At 32.3% G+C, this 14,674-nt stretch overlaps 1 pseudogene across 1 annotated transcript in view; it reads right to left on the bottom strand.

Annotated features, from left to right (window-relative positions):
- Nucleotides 1-9,827, bottom strand: part of LOC147497841 (protein NRT1/ PTR FAMILY 4.6-like) — a 79,504-nt pseudogene extending 69,677 nt beyond the window's left edge. The window contains exons 1-2 of the transcript XR_015195269.1: nt 9,788-9,827; nt 9,448-9,665 (exon numbers count right to left, since the gene is read on the bottom strand). The product of XR_015195269.1 is annotated as a protein NRT1/ PTR FAMILY 4.6-like (transcript). The remainder of the gene's footprint in view (nt 1-9,447; nt 9,666-9,787) is intronic.
- Between the last annotated feature and the right edge of the window lie 4,847 nt (nt 9,828-14,674).

Raw genomic sequence — 14,674 nt, 5'->3', positions numbered from 1 at the left:
CCAAGTGTAAATTTTGCCCGGAATTTTTCAACTATAAAATGGACAACCACAGTATGATTCAACAAGGGTGGGTGGGTGAAATGGGACTTTAAAAACAGTACTAACACTACGAAAACAATACGAAAGTGAAACTAAGATGGCGGTCGCCATTTGATAAAAGTAAAATGAATAGTTTTACCTACGAGATAAAGCGATTAAACTTCGAAACGCAAGTAAAACTAAAACTAAACTTGTGAGCCTTTGTTTTATCAAAGATATTTTCTACTCTCAATCCTATGAGATATAGTGGAGTAGAGTGATTCGTTCCACTCTTAGTCCTTCCGTATGCTTGTTTTCTAGTCTCAATACTCTACTTAAAGTCAATGAGAGCTTTACGAAGGGGAATTAGACTACGATGCAACTACCCACGAAATGCACTAGTCGGTTATCAGAATACTACCCACGAAATCCATAAAAACACGTAATCAGTATTAACTCTTACTTATTATTCACATAATTGGTCTAACAGTATGATTATTAAGGGGTTAAAACTACAGTTTTGGGCTCTTATCATATGCGAATTGCACTAAGTGGAGTAGGAAGTTCGTTCCACTCCTAGTTCTCTAGCATGGATTGTTTTCTAAGTCTAAGAAATCAGTCTTAAGTCTAATGAGAGCTTTACGAAATGTTGCTGCTAACAAGACGCGTTAATTTAAATAACAAGATATAATAATATAATAAATAACAAGATAAAATATAAACTAAAGTTAATCTACGAAAGCTACGGAAATACGATTGTTTGAATCTAGATAAAGAACTAGAGGGGAATTAAATCCACCTCGAATCCAACTTAACAACCTAGCGTAGAATGTTGTATCTCAATTCTCACGTTCTTACGGCGAGAATTTCGAGTTCTAATCCCTAGTGTTCATGGCATTCCTACCGGATACTAACTAGCATGTGAGGTCGTCTACCCATTCTCATGGCTTAAACACGACCTTCTAGAGTGGAATAGATTCTACAACCAGTTCTATACTAACCACTAAGTTTTCATCAAGGCTTCATCAACCCCTCTAATGGAGGTTTTAGCCTTGAGTCATCAAAACATCATTTTCCATATTATTATAACTAAACATAATATCAAGATTCAAATTTACTTAATCTAACAATAATGAATCTAATTTAATGGTTGGAATGAAATAAGAACAAGAATTGAAATTAGATCTAGAATGGAAATAACCAAATTGAAATTGACAAACTAACTATTTTATTTATCTAATCAATCAAGAACAATGATTCAAGAATTTAATCTAAAACAGGAATTCAAATGGAACTAACACTTAATTAATTAATAAAACTAGATCTAGAATTCTATATCTTAATTTAGGTCTAACTAGCTACCATTAACAAAGAGTGAAGCTTTTGTTTTATACATTCAGATCCAAAAATCGTGCATGGGCTTGGAGCCATGTTTTGGGCCGAGAATCGTGCCCAAAACCCAATTCTTTTTCAAATCCAAAAGGCCTCTTCAGCTGCAGTTCGCTTCAACAGACTTTTCGTCCACTTCTGCTCCTCTGATTGGGTCAAGACTTGGACCATTGGAAAGCTCTTTCCGAGCCGGTCGTTTTGACATAAGGTAGGCCCAATTCCGAGGTCTGAGTCTAAAGATATGGTCTTTGGAAGTTCTGTTGACTTTGTGCACTGTTTCTGCCTGCGTGGACTTTGACTTTTCATCTTTTGACCAGGCTTTACAAAGGCTTTGTCTTCATAAATCTTGGCCTTTAATCACCGAACTCCTTAGTAACCAACCATTGCTCCTTTATCTTATCAAAGTGGCACATTCCTGCACATAATTGACTTTGAAGCCTGAAATACATAAAAACACGTAATCAGTATTAACTCTTACTTATTACTCACATAATTGGTCTAAAAGTATGACTGCTAAGGGGTTAAAACTACAGTTTTGGGCTCTTCTCAACAACACCTGATTAATGTATGATCAGTTCTACTCTAACATCTTCATATGTTTCTTTGTTTAACCTCTTATGTCTTGTGATAACTAAGAGAGCATACAAAAGATAAATACTAAATAAATCGAAGTACTGAAGCAATCATTAGACTGAATAATACTAAAAATATACGCTATACATACCATCCACAGTAGCAAGGGATGATGGTTTAACTCGGATCATACTTTACTTGTTGCAAATCAAATACCGCAAAGTTTAACTATAATCTTGTAACTCCACCTACACTATCTTCCCTAAATGCTAAAAGTGGATACACCAATGCTAAAAGTCAATAGCCTGGACCAATTCTCCTCTCGTTGCTGGACTTAATGGCTCTTTTGTATTCATAGCACGTCACTATTATCTTGCACCACATCAAATGACATATTGTCGGTCCTTTACATAATAGGTCTAAGCCTTTATGTTATCAGAACAAACCTAGAACTACACTAACTTTTTGGCTATTCCTTAGTCTTGTCTAAGATCCATTAGTATTTACTAATCTACTGTTGTTATCTCAGCAAGTCGTGGCTCCGAATACACTTTATAATCCTCTTCTAGCAACAAAAACCATTCTGCCATGAAGGTTAGCCAATGGAGTTATTGTGGTTAATAGTCCAACACACATTTTACAAACTGCTCCACAACGCTATCATCATCTCACTCATCAATCGATCTACACTTTAAAGATTGATGGAATTGCTTGGTGTCTAAATCTTCTCAGATTCCTCTCTGACCATCCAACTGATCGACTAATGAACACAACCATGGACATGCATACTGACATCCAAATGGAGCTTTCATTATGCATAACATACATCTCACTGGAACTGGTATACTTAACTTTATTAACCACCATTAACAGAAACATGGGAAGAACATTCTAGAAGATGATTCAAGGAGTAAAAAACAATCAACTATTATTGTATATAGTAGTGGAACTTAGTTTTAATACAGGATATACCATGTTGAACAAAAAAAATATACAAAACACCCAGACACCAATGCAAATGACAACAAATGGATATTTCATCTCTTTGCAAAAAGAAAGCAAATATTTCAAATTCATGTAAATGGGAAAATCCCACATCCTATAAAAAATTTAAAGAGAGAGAGGGGGGGAGGGGATGTTGAAAATGGCATTGATATAATGTTCTTGTTGCTTAATCGAGCTAAAGCAAGGGGTGTTACGGCAATTGGCACACTCTTCTCCATTGAGTTATGCAATAAATAGCTCAAGAAATAAGATATAACACATTTTTATTAGGATAGTAATACTTGACTTTATACATATCTAATTCACCTTGGGCATATGGTCGTTCCTCAACCTTAGCAAGCAAATCAGCTAACATAGCTAAGGGACTAAAATGCTTATCCCAAATTAACAAATATAAAGCTACAATAACCTTATTAGCCACACCAGTCACAGTAAATGCAATAGCAAAAATTGCCTATATTGCTACAAAACCAAAGAAACTAATAAGCAAGTGAACTATTGAGCTACAATACAAAACCCTAAGTGCTCACTTGGCTTCCACCACGTGCTTTTCTATTTCTTTCAATACCAAGGTAACCTATGTTACCCTTTGGAATATGTTGCTACGCTGCTTTGGAGCAAGTGGGTATCTCAATTTCAATATGCCTGCAAGTAACTTTAAAATGCTAAAAGGAGTGTTATATATCTTTCATCTAAAAAAACATAAAGACTAAAAGTAAATATTGGTTGTAAGAAATAATTTTTTTTAATGTGGAATAATGTTTTTTTAATGGTTTGAAACGTTGTTGTAGAGGCCCAAGCCCACAAAACCTTTAATAATCTTTCCATATGCTACTTTGTGTTTTTGACCCTTTATCACAATCGTTACATTTCACAAATTATATATATTATCGGAAAAAAAAACTAACATTTCACAAATTAAACTGAGTAGTTATGAATTATTTTGTGGGCCTTTATTCCATCTTTAATTGGCATTTATACACATTAATGTGCTTTAAAAGTATACTAAAAAATGTTTCAAAATGATTCAGAGTGTACATCTATTCCGATCGAACACAAATCCTTGTGAAATCCCAACTACCATTTGTGGTTCAACTTTTATGGTCACCTTCCTTGCGCTAAATCCCCATCCTTGGATATCCTTACAAAAATGAAACGTACTACAATGTCATGGAAAAAGAAATGGACAAATTAAGAACCAGAACATGAGATGTAATGTTGGTATTTTACTACCATACCATGAGATGTAATGTTGGTATCTTACTATCAATAGAAGTCTGGCTACATGTCCCTTCTCTGAGCTAGTAATGGAGTTAAATTCATTGAAACTTACTAACCTTGACAGATAGAGCTAAATCAATTAAATGCTAGAGAAGCAGTCCTGATTCATCCTATGCAAAGCAAAACAATCAACATCAACAAACAAAAGAGACCACCAAAATTGGAATTAAACATTTAACGAACAATAAAATAATTGCGAACCTTGAGAGAGCAATTTGGGAACCCGACTAACTTAATTGTAAATCGCTACTTGGATTGAACAAATAAAATGGAAATGGAAATGCAAGAAAAACCTTCATAGAATCGGATCTTTGATTGAGGCATGAGAGGTGATTAGTAGAGGAGACAAAGAGGTTTATTGGTATTACAGACGTTTCTGATTCTATTCTTAACGATACATTAATTCCTACATAGAAAATAATGGTAGAAGTTTCTTTTTTCCGATAATATTATAATAATGCTAGGAGGTTTATCGAAGGCTTTATTAGTGATTAAAGAATAATGGTTTATTAATGATTTATGGTGGGCGTTATTTGGGTGATTAAGAATAAAGCCAGAAAAAAAAAAAAAAAAAGACTACAGTTGTTTGGGTGGGGAAACGTTTTAACTTTTAAGCGTAAAGTGAGAATATATAAGTAGGAAGAAGTGGCGTCAACAAAGAATAACAACCAATAGAGTATTGGAGTTCGACATTAAATTATGATCAGCGGATCAAAGCTAAATTATAATAATTTAGGCATGACATATAAAGTAAACAATTTGACATCAATATCCACTATCAAACTCAACTGAAAACAAAAGTACAAAATAAATGCATACACAGAGCAGATGAAAGAGCAGGGTGGTCTGTGACCTTCTCATCACAACTCAGTTGTGAGCGAAATTACTGTTGGTTTTCGCATTCAAACCCAAAATCTTGAATCTTCATCGGCAAAGTTAAAAATTCGGAACAAATTAAAAATGTTAGTAAAACGTACAACTCAACCAAAAACCAACATCCATACTCTAACATCAAACAATAATCCAACAAATCTATTTACTCTAAAATTAGGAAAAAAAACACTAAATTCGTACCTCATGAAGAACCTTCTCGAAGATGATTAGAGATCAAGAACAAATTAGAAACACTAATGGCAAGAGAGAGAGAGAGTGTGGAGGTGGTGTTTTATATATGCTGGATAGCCTTAATAATATAGAAGAGTTAATAGCTAATGTTTAGTTGATAGAAGATGTAGAGGTTTATCAAGACTTGATTGGTTTTCTGAAACTGATGGCGAGGTTTGGGGATTAAGCACCATCGCTGAAGCAAAAATATTTATAACATCATGCAAAAATTCAATTGTATGAAAAGTTTGCAATCTTCAATCTCCGTGCATTACGTTTTACTTTTTTTTTTTCCATTTCTTTCCATAGTTATACCAAGCCTAACGCCCACGTGAAACTTGAGAATATCTTCACGCACAATTTTGAGATTAAATGAGAGAGTTAATTGCATTTACACGGCTCAAGATATTTATTATTGTATTTGGTTGTATTTGGCAACCGATTTTTGAAGTAATTAATACCCATTTGCTAAGAAATTAAGAAGTCAAAAGAGTTACTAATTCCCTTTACAAAAATTGGAGATGACGTTTCAAATTTCTTAAATGGTGTAGAAATTAACATGTAGAAAGTTAATATAACTATTAATACAACCACTTTTTTGGGTAATTGATAACTATTTTTTGGTAACTGAAGTAATTGGTAATTTTATTACCAAATCAATCTTTTATTACAAAACATTTAATTCATTAAGTAACATTTTAAATGTCATTGAGGTTTCAAAACGTTCTAAGCCATACACGTGTCTATGCAAATCCCCATGCACATCTAACTCAGATCCCCACGCGATCCCGACCTCTCTTTGTCCTGCCATTGTGTTTTATTATAATAGAACACAATATAAGCATTTAAATGATGGATTTCAAGTAAGGGTCGAGAACGACGGGGTTTAATAACGTACGTAACTTAAAAAAATTATTTAAAGCATCAGTTAACGGCTGAAATGTTGTTGTAGAGGCCCAAGCCCACAATAACTTTAATAATCTTTCCATATGCTACTTTGTGTTTTTGACCCTTTATCACAACCGTTATATTTCACAAATTATATATATTATCGAGGAAAAAAAAACATTTAACAAATTAAACTGAATAGTTATGAATTATTTTGTGGGCCTTTATTCCATTTTTTTAATTGGCATTTATACACATTAACGTGCTTTAAAAGTCTACTAAAAAAATATTTCAAAATGATTCAGAACGTACATCTACTCCGATCAAACACAAATCCCTGTGAAATCTCAACCACTCTTTGTGGTTCAACTTGTATGGTCACCTTCCTTGCACTAAATTCCCATCCTTGGATATCCTGACAAAAATGAAACATACTACAATGTCATGGAAAAAGAAACAGACAAATTAAGAACCAGAACATGAGATGTAATGTTGATATTCTACCATAGCAGTAAAGGTACTCACGGACCTCGTCAACTAAGAGAGTCTTCTTTTAAGTGTTATCGTCCTTTACATTGGCCGCGAGCTTAGTTGGCCGGTGGAGATGTGAATATTAGTGAAAAATCTTTGATAGTTTGTTGATCTTATTGCAAATTATCCAAACACTAAAAAGGGGAAATAAAATAAAATCTAGAAAAAGATAACAAAAATTATGCTACATCAACAAAAGCACTCAAATTTTAAGAAAATAAGGAATACCTGTTATGCCAACTTAAGCTTTGAATACAGTTTCATGCTGTAGACTGTAGTAATGTACTGATGGGGACATAGGGGTAAAGAAATAGTAAACAGTAATATGATTTACTCTAAAGTCTAAACATATAAAAATGTCGGGTATAAATGAGAGTGCAACTTGAGATAGCAAAAAATCAACATTCAACCTAAACCCTTCTGAATGCATGAAAAACAAAGTATCCTACCACCACATGAATCAATGAAAGAATACATGCCTAGAGTATGGTCCTCACTAACCACATGAATCAATGAAAGAATACATGCCTAGAGTATGGTCCTCACTAATTGATCTTTTGCCTCATCCTTAAGACGTCCAGTGCACAAACATTGACTCCTCAGTGAAATTGTTTTGAAGTCCGTGCTTGCTAATTGCTTCTTCAGCTTGTTCCTTCAAGTGATATTTCTTAGCCAAAAACTCGAATTAGATAAGACATAAAAGTGTAAGAATATGAAATTAAAAAAAAAAAAACGTTTATAACTGAAGATAAAGAATTTGTTTCAGTGATGACGTTGATTTCGTATGCATGAGTGAGGGAAAGTGGGAAACCTTGAGATGAGAGATCAAATGCTTTCATTGAGCTGATGATATTAACTTTTTTGACCACTTTCAATGGACATAAAAGATCCATGTATCTGAAGAGTTTGTGGTAAGGGAAAAAATATTTTAAGGGAAAAAATATTTTGAGAAGAATGCTAAGAACAGAACACTTTAATGAAATAAAACCATATCATTTCCATATTGCATGCCACAACCATATATATGCATCCTCGAAAAAATTCAGACAGTCCACCCGAATATAACAAAAAAATTTGACGGCAATCCTCTTACAGAACTTTCAACAACAATCCTCTCACAAAAGGTTGAAGCAACGTGTTCAACTAAAGGAGCTTCCACTTTTGTCTAAAAATTGATATAAAAACAGGGGTGGGCGGGGGCGGGGGATTTACAGAACAATCGTCTTCTTTCACTGTAAAAAAACACCACGAAAAAAGATGAAAATAAACAGCTTAAAATAATTAAATAACCTTTTGTGAGAGTAGAGACAACCCTGCTAGCTGAGTTTGGAATAGATTTGGTGAGACTTGAGAGAAGAGAAATTTATAGAACTGGGATTAGCACCAAATGAGGAATAAGGAGAAGAGTCACATGCAGTTTATTAAAGCTTATTACTGTTATTAGCAATTTTTGAAAACCGAACCGGTGATTGAACCGATTTTTTGTTAAAATGGTTCAACCATGGTTCAACTCGATCGAACCGATTGATGTTTATTTAGTAATTTTTTTAATAATTACAATAATAAAATGAATAAATACATGTTTTAATTCAATATTAATTGATATTATATATCAAAACGAATTTCTTATACAAGAAACACATAGTAGCATGTTGGTTTGGAGTTTGGACTATCTGGTTTAGGTGCTAGGTTCAACTCCCCACATTATCAATTTTTCAAAAAAAAAATAAAAAAAAAAAAAAAAGGTGATCCGGTTTAGAATTGAACCGGCGAACCGGTTCAACCACGGTTTAAACTTAAACCAATGGTCCAACCAAAAACTTAAGTTATACTTGACCTGAACCGAAAATTTACCGGTTTCGGTCGGACCCCAATTCAACCACTAGTCCGGTCCGGTTTTCTAAACACTAGTTATTAGTCAAGAAGTTACTAAGAAATTTAATTAGACTTGATTTTTGGTGATGAAAAGAAAAAAAAAAGAAAGAATAGAAGAGGATGTAGGGAGAGAAATAAGTTGTAACTTGTAACGAACGGAGTCCACCCATCATTGAATTTGGAAACCCGAAAGCCCATATTAAAACAATAGGTCGCCCATCATTGAATTGGCATTTACTTCCCAAGCCCACTAACCAAACCAAAACGAATCTTCAACGTACACCTCTCCACCTCCCCATTCCTTGAGCCTTTTCTCAGTATGGAAATTAAATAGAATTAACTGTTATAAATTAATTAGTCACAATTATGAAGGAACTAAGAGTTAAAGTCTATGGAAATCTCAACCGCACACATGTCCCTCTCCTAAATCAGATCCCCATGCAATTTCGACCGCTTTTTGTCTACCCATTTTGTTTTATTATAATAGATTGTTATATAGATAAATATATATATACTAGAGACAAAATAATTCAGTAACTAACAACTGAAACAATATAGTATTAAAGTTTCAAACTAGACTTGAAAAAGCAAATAGAAACTTCATTGCAATTTGCAAGTGGTGATTCCGTGATTGGATCTTTATAGTATAGGAAAAGGAATATGATTGGATAACACAAGTCTTTATGTTAAAAAACAAGAAATGTAAGTGATAACATGAAGGAAAACTCAAAACTGAAATTCTTGATGTGAATATAAGTCAATAGCATAAGCATATATAGTTACCAGAAATTCGGTCACTGCACTTATCAGGCATATATGATAAGATGTAAAGTAAGTGTCCGATAAGAATCCACCGAGAAGGGCAAGTAGGAAAGCTGTCCCCATGAAATTGGTGACTGCGTTAGCTGAGCTTGATGGTGAGAAGTGCATGAATTTCGAGAAGTATAGAGCGAGATTGCTTGCATTCGCCAAGTACGCCAAGTTCTCTAGTACTTCAACTACTGATTCATTTATTTGCAGAAAATGAATCAAATAAATGTAACCAAACCTTCTGTTCATACTTCACTAATGTTTCTCCCCATAATCAATCCCAAAACTGCAAGAAGATTGAATTATTACTTACCTTAGACGAAAGACACAGTGGCCATGCCACCATGATGACCTCTCAAGGCAGGTCTTCCTCTCCAATCCAAATATCCTTCCCATTTTTCTAGTTGATTACCTCCTTCTTGAAAGATGTCATTTATGATTGAAGAAAGTTGTTATATGTATGAAAAAACAAGAACAAAATCAAAAGTAAAAACAAGAAGGAAAGAGAAGGAAGAAGTACCATTTCTTATGAACGTTGTCTAGGATCTTGGATATGAAAGACTTTGATTTAGCACTATTATCATGAAGTGAAGTATATGGTTCAATATATAAGGATTTGAGGTGATGCCTGAGGGGTTGGACTTGGTGTAAAATGTGTAGATATTAACAAAATTGATTGCTGATGATGGATGACGGATGACGGATATCTTTATATATATATATATATATATATATATATATATATATATATATATTATATATATATATATATATATATATATATATATATATATATTATAGTTCTACCCTCTTCAATTGAGTGTCCTAGAGTGTCGTGTCAAGACTAATTAAGAAAAAATAGGAGATAAAATAGGAAACAAATATTTATCTTTATCCTTAGATATATATTATAACTATACCCTCACAAAGACTTCAATTTTTTTTAAACTCCATTACTAAATATAAAAGCATTTTTTTTCTAAACTCTATTACTAAATATAAAAAAGTAGGATATAAATAAAGAAACAATCCCATCTAGATTTTCACATACTCTCTAACTTTTTCTAAACACTATAGCTAATTATGAAAAAACAATCACATCTAGAGTTTCACAAAATCTCCAACTTTTCCTAAACAATATAGCTAATTACGAAAAAAAATAGTAAACAAAAAACTAAATTGCTAAAAACAATAATTTCCACCGAAAACGATTTTTCTAAAACCCTTTCGATTTGATGCGCCATCCACTGTGTGATTTAGACATTTATTCATAGTTAAGGATTCAAAAAATCACAATTACGACCACAATAATTATGACATATTCCAATTCCTTATATATATATATATATAGTTACACCATCGCCAATCTATTTTTTGGAACACTTGCAGGGACTCCAGTTTTTTCTAAACTCTATTACTACTTATAAAAAAAGTAGGATATAAATAAGAAAACAATCCCATATAAAGTTTCATTGAGTTTCTAACTTTTCCTAAACACTATAACTAATTACGAAAAAACAATTTCATCTAGAGTTTCACAAAAACAATCCCATCTAGAGTTTCATAGAGTCTCTAACTTTTTTCAAAAAATATAGCTAATTACGAAAAAAAAAATATGAGACAAAAAAACTAAATTACTAAAAACAATTAGGAGTGTAAAAAAAAACCATTGACCCATCATCCGGTAGGGTACCCGGTCTTCCCCCGCCACCCAAACCCGCACCGACCCAAAAATAGACCCGCCCGGCCCCGCCACCATTTTTATGTGGTCGGGCTATGGGTGTAGGTTCTATGCTTAAACCCGACCCGTCAAACTGCCCGACCCGCACTGTGTCAAAAGCCGTTGACCCAACTCCGTTGACTCGCATAATTTCAAAACTCTAACTCTAATATTTTTGTATTTTGTTTATAATTTTTTTTAACTTTTGTAGAAATTTGGGAGATGAACACAAACTTATGAGTTCAACATCAATTTCAAATATTCAAGTTTGAACATTGGGCAAATATCAAAAATTCAAATTCAACTTTCGAATTTTGGAGAAGATGAATCATTCATCCTTGTATTAATTTCGAATTATTTTAGTTTATATTTTATTGTTTTATACCATAGATCCTCGCTCTCATCTTTATTTTATCATGCTATGGAAAATAATCAATTTACAAATAAATCACGAGAAAGAAGTTTCAAATTTGCAGATATGGTTTTGGATTCAAGTTCAAGTTTTTTTTTATTTTTGTTTATTTTTTTATTGATTGATTATATTTTTTTTCTCTATATTGTGAATTGGAAATATATTACTTGCAGAATTAGAAAGTTTTTTTTAGGTGAAATTGGGATAAAATGATAATTTCCACCCGACCTGGATGACCCGCCCAAAACCCGCCCCATAAGCTGACCTAACAGGCCGGGTGATGGTACTAAGACATGACACTTCAACCCGCCCCGTCCCATCGGAGACCATTGGATTTGTATCCCCTAGATCCGCCCCCGCCCCATTACTATTTGACCCGCGGTTGACCCGACCTGCCCCGTATTACACTCCTAAAAACAATAGTTTCCACCGAAAACAATTTTCCTAAAACCCTTTCGATTTGATGTGTCATCCACAATGGGATTTAAACATTTATTCATAGTTAAGGATTCCAAAAATCACAATTCTGGTCACAATAATTACGGCAGATTCCAATTAAATTTATGAATTTATAAATTTTCAACACTATATATATATCACAATTCTGGCCACAATATATATATAATTCAGCGGAATAACGAGATTCAGTTAAAGTGGAAGTTGGGCTTAAATAAATTATATACCAAACCAAAACAAATTACATGTGAAAAATTAAATTATACAAAAAATAACATCACAAAATATATAATAGAAAATGGAAAAAAAATAACGGTAAAGCAATAATGACAAATATTTCAAAACATATATAATACTGAATGAAACTAACGTCAAAGAACAATTAATGGGGAACCGAAAACTAGATGCAAATGCATCAAACTAACCTCAAATAATATTTAACGGGAAATCGGAAACTGGATGCAAATGCAAGCATTAAACTAATCTTAAAAAGTAATTAATAGAAAATCGGAATATGGATACAACTGCATTAAACTAACCTCAAAGAATAATTAACGAGAAATCAAAACTTGGATGCAAATACATCAAACTAATATAAAAAAAAAAATTGTCGGGAAATTGGGAACTGGATGCAAATGCATTGAACTAACCTCAAAGAAAAATTAATTATAAATTGGAAACATGATGCAAATGCGTGGAACTAATCTTAAAGAATAATTAACAGAAAATCGGAAACCGGATGCAACTGCACTGAACTAATCTCTAAAAATAAACTGGATGCAAATGTATTGAACTAACTTCAAGAAATAATTAACGGGAAATTGGAAATTGGATGCAAATTCATTGAACTAACCTCAAACAATAATTAACGGAAAATCGAAAACTAGATGCAAATGCAACCTTATCAAATAATAAACGAGAAATCGAAAACTGTATACAAATGCATTAAACTAATCTCACAGAATAATTAACGGGAAATCAGAAACTGGATGCAAATGCATTGAGCTAACCTCAAAAAACAATTAATAGGGAATTGGAAATTGGATGTAAATGTATTGAACTAACTACAAAGAATAATTAACAAGAAATCGGAAACTAGATGAAACTGTATTGAACTAACCTTAAAAAAAAACGGGAATCAGAAATTGGATTCAACTGCATTGAACTAACCTCAAATTATAAATAACGGAAAATCAGAAACTAGATGCAAATGCATTGAACTAACCTCAAAACATAGTTGGATTATATGTTGTGAGAATGTCTTGATAAGTATAGTTTTGCATTTAAAATGGTGTTTATCTTATCTCTTTCCATATGACTGGTAACTCCTTACTATTCAAGTAGCTTCAATATATATATGATTAGCTTTATTAGGTAACCTCACAAAACTTCAATCAAATTTATATTATTAAACAACAAAATGAAGTTGAAGGGTTTTATCAAAGGTGAGTTTTTTTTTAATAGAGAGTGAGGTTTTCATGTTATAAGAAATTTGGATGAGTGATTAATATAATATTAATATATAATAGTTATGCATATTTGTAAATATTTTTTAGAATAATTAATATAATAACACCCGTTCATAGATAATCTTTGCAGATTCCACATAGTGAGTCATGCATAATTTAAAGAATAATTAATGGGAAATCGGGAACTGGATAATCTTTGATGATCCCACATAGTAAATCAAATATAATTTATTTTTTATGTCATGTTTGCAAGGACACTACAGATGGATCAGTAGAAGTTGGTATTACATACCACATTGGATAATTAAAAGGAAATCGAAAATTAGATTCAAATACATAACTGAACTCAAAGAGTAATTAACGGGAAATCGAAAATTTTATGCAAATACAATAAACTAAACTCAAAAAGTAATTAACTAGAAATCGAAAACTTGATGCAATTGCATTAAACTAACATCAGAGAATAACTAACGAAAAATTAGAAATTGGATGCAAATCCTTAAAAAATATTTAACGGAAAATCGTAAACGGTATGCAAATACATCAAACAAACCTCAAATAATAATTAATATGAAACCAGAAACTGTATGCAAATGCATTGAACTAAACTCAAAAAATAATTAACAGAAAATCAAAAATCAAATGCAATTGCATTGAACTAACCTCATAGAATAATTGGTGAGAAATCAGAAACTAAATGCAAATATGCATTAAAATAATAACCTCAAAGAATAGTTAACGGGAAATTAGAAACAGGATGTAATTACATCGAACTAACCTCAAAGCATAAATAATTAGAAACTATATGCAGATGTATTGAACTAACCTTAAAGAATTATTAACGAAAAATTGGAAACTAAATGCAATTACAATGAACTAATCTCAAAGACTAATTAACAAAACATTGAAAAAGGGATGAAACTACACTGAACTAACCTAAATGAATAATTAAAAGGAAATTATAAATTTGAACTAAATGCATTGAACTAACCTCAAAAAATAATTAACAGAAAATTAGAAACTTGATGCAAATGCATTGAATTAACCTAAAAAAACAATTAACATAAAATCGGAAATTGGATACAACTGTATTGAAGTAACCTCAAATAATAATTAACGGAAAATCATAAACTGGATGCAACT

The sequence above is a fragment of the Coptis chinensis genome, chromosome 5 (genome assembly GCF_015680905.1).
Source record: "Coptis chinensis isolate HL-2020 chromosome 5, ASM1568090v1, whole genome shotgun sequence".
Taxonomy (NCBI): domain Eukaryota; kingdom Viridiplantae; phylum Streptophyta; class Magnoliopsida; order Ranunculales; family Ranunculaceae; genus Coptis; species Coptis chinensis.
Note: the sequence above shows the minus strand (reverse complement) of the source record. Positions and strands in the feature narration are given on the sequence as shown.